The sequence below is a fragment of the Dasypus novemcinctus genome, chromosome 5, assembly GCF_030445035.2.
Source record: "Dasypus novemcinctus isolate mDasNov1 chromosome 5, mDasNov1.1.hap2, whole genome shotgun sequence".
In the NCBI taxonomy this organism is placed as follows: domain Eukaryota; kingdom Metazoa; phylum Chordata; class Mammalia; order Cingulata; family Dasypodidae; genus Dasypus; species Dasypus novemcinctus.
The window spans coordinates 138,061,939-138,064,326 of record NC_080677.1 but is presented as its reverse complement, the minus strand read 5'-3'; the positions used below and the strand labels follow the sequence as shown (position 1 = coordinate 138,064,326).

Sequence of the window (2,388 nt, the reverse complement as noted above, 5' to 3'; positions counted from 1 at the left end):
TTTTCTTCAGAAAAAGATTTACAGTAAATCAAGTTGGCAAGACTTTATGCTGTATTCAACCCAAAGGATTCAAAGCAGCAGTTAGTAAAACATCATTTTAATTCACATCACACATTGTTTAGGTTTATCAATCTCTAAATTCATGGAGTTTATGTAGCTGTTTAGCTCTTATTTGTCTTTCATTCTTTTCCTCAAATAACACGGTTGGCTGTTTTTTGTATTTATTATAAAAATAGGAATACCAGCTCCATTTTTTTATGTCGTTGTTGTTACTGCCAAAGCAAAACGAGAGTTTCAGTTTTGCTCAGCTATTTTAAACTGGCAAAATTACAATGGGGAATATCTTTCTTCTAATCCCTGCCCCATTTTTAGCACCTATCTCCCAGCCTCCTCAGCCTAGTGCATTCCACTGCCTCCAGAGGAATTTTAGAGCTACAGGAACTGGATTGGAAACTCCAATACCTTTCATTTTCTTTATCTCTCTCTCTCTCTCTCTCTTTAAAATGAGGATATAGACCCATAGGAAGGTATTTGCCATATACTCTGTAATTTTCATTTCCTCTCCATCTCAATCCCCTCAAAACTATGCAGTGATGGAGGCTAATGCCACCAGCCCCAAGTATCCATACTTGATAATGGTTCAATATATCACTCCCGTCAAGAAAATATGCATTTTATCATGGACTCTGAAACATTCATATTAAGGAATAAATCTCTAATGCTAAAGGGTCAGGTGTCGTTAAGTAGAAGGGCAGGAGGGAATTGATTTCAGGGAGGGGGCAGTTTGATTCTGGATTGGTCTGTTAAATATGTGGTTGTCTCGGTGATAATATTTCAAAGGTCTGTGAGAGGTTTCCTCGGCTTGCTGGCCTCCTTGGCCTGCCTCGGTTCTTTGTGGTCATACGTGAAAATGGCTGGCCCTTTGATGGCTTAGCAATTAAAGTCAATGCAATCCAGCCCCTAAATGATCAATTTGTCTGGGTATTTTTGCCTTAAATTGTTAAAAGAAAGTGAGACGACATTAAAGTCAATGAAGAAAATAGGACATTTAGATTATCTTCTGAAGTATGGAATTGTGTCCCACAAAAAGTATGTTCAAGTCCTAACCCCCAGTGAATGTGAACCTGTTTGGAAACAGGATCTCTAGAGATGTTACTAGTTAAGATGAGGCCACACTGGATTAGGGTGAGTTCTAATCAAATTTGAGTGGTGGCCTTATAAGGAGAGGACTTTTGGACAGAGAGAGAGAGAGTAGACAGTCATGTGCCAGAGGCAGAGATTGAGGTATGCCCCAAGCAAAGAATGTTCAGATGTCAGAGGAAGCGTGGCCCTGCCAGCACCTTGATTCAGTCTTCCAGGTTCCTGATCCATGAGAAGATAAATGCCCGTTGGTTAAAAAAAAAAAAAAGTAGGAAGGTGCAGGGGCCGGACTGGGGCCTGCCCACCTCCGCCGGTCGCTGCGCTGCCTGGGCCGCCCATTGGCTTGTTGTCATGGACTCGGCGAGGGATGAGCTGACTCTTGTCTTCTCCTGCACTTCCATGTTCCCCTCTTTTGACATTGCCCACTATCTGGTGTCCCTGATGGTGATGAAGCATCAGCCTGGAGCAGAGGCAGTGGCGTGGAAGATCCCCTTTCCAAGTTGAATTGCGACAATGCTCCACTGTTTTGGTGGAGGAGTTTTATCCTTTCAGAGCCTCCTTTGAGACTTCTTGCAAACCACACTACTATATTACTGTCATCCTCAGTCTGGTATATTATATATTTCTGCCCATGTGACCTAGTTTGCCAGGGCTATTCTTTCCTACTTGTTCAACTCTTGGCCACAGGAATGAAGGCAGTGACCAGAATTTGGAAAATAGTAGGTGGAGTCACACATGCTAATAGCTATAACAAACATGGCTGGATAGGCATGATAGCTGTTGGATGGGCCCCAGACGCAGGTGGCAAAAGGAAGATGGAAACTGGAAACTGAAGAATGGCTGAAACTGGCCTACCCTGCCAAGGTGACCCTGCTGGGATCAGCTATCTTCCCATTACAGCACATTAATTATCTGTCAATATCAAAGCATAATCTTATGTTGTTTTATACCATCTTTCCTGTAACCACAAAGTAAGATGTAAGAAAATGTAAGATGTAAACATGATGCTTACAGAGACTTCTATTACACTTTTTGTGTCTTTGGAGGATATATTGGGTGGGATGTTGTTTGGCAGGCAGCACCACTTTTCATCATGTGAGAAGAAAAGTAGAATTAAGTCAAATTCGACGGCAGTGGTTCATCCACCTCAAAACCTACAGCTGATACTTCAGATAAAGTTAAAAAAAAAACATGCTAAGAAGAGTGAGTAAATTTACTTGATGAGCTCCAGAAGGAAAAAAAAAAGGT

The 2,388-nt window shown here is 41.8% G+C and overlaps 1 pseudogene; it reads left to right on the top strand.

The window, feature by feature from the left end:
• The first annotated feature begins 1,491 nt into the window (after positions 1-1,491).
• LOC101444866 (trimeric intracellular cation channel type B pseudogene) lies at positions 1,492-2,115 on the top strand (annotated as a pseudogene).
• The last annotated feature ends 273 nt before the right edge of the window (positions 2,116-2,388 follow it).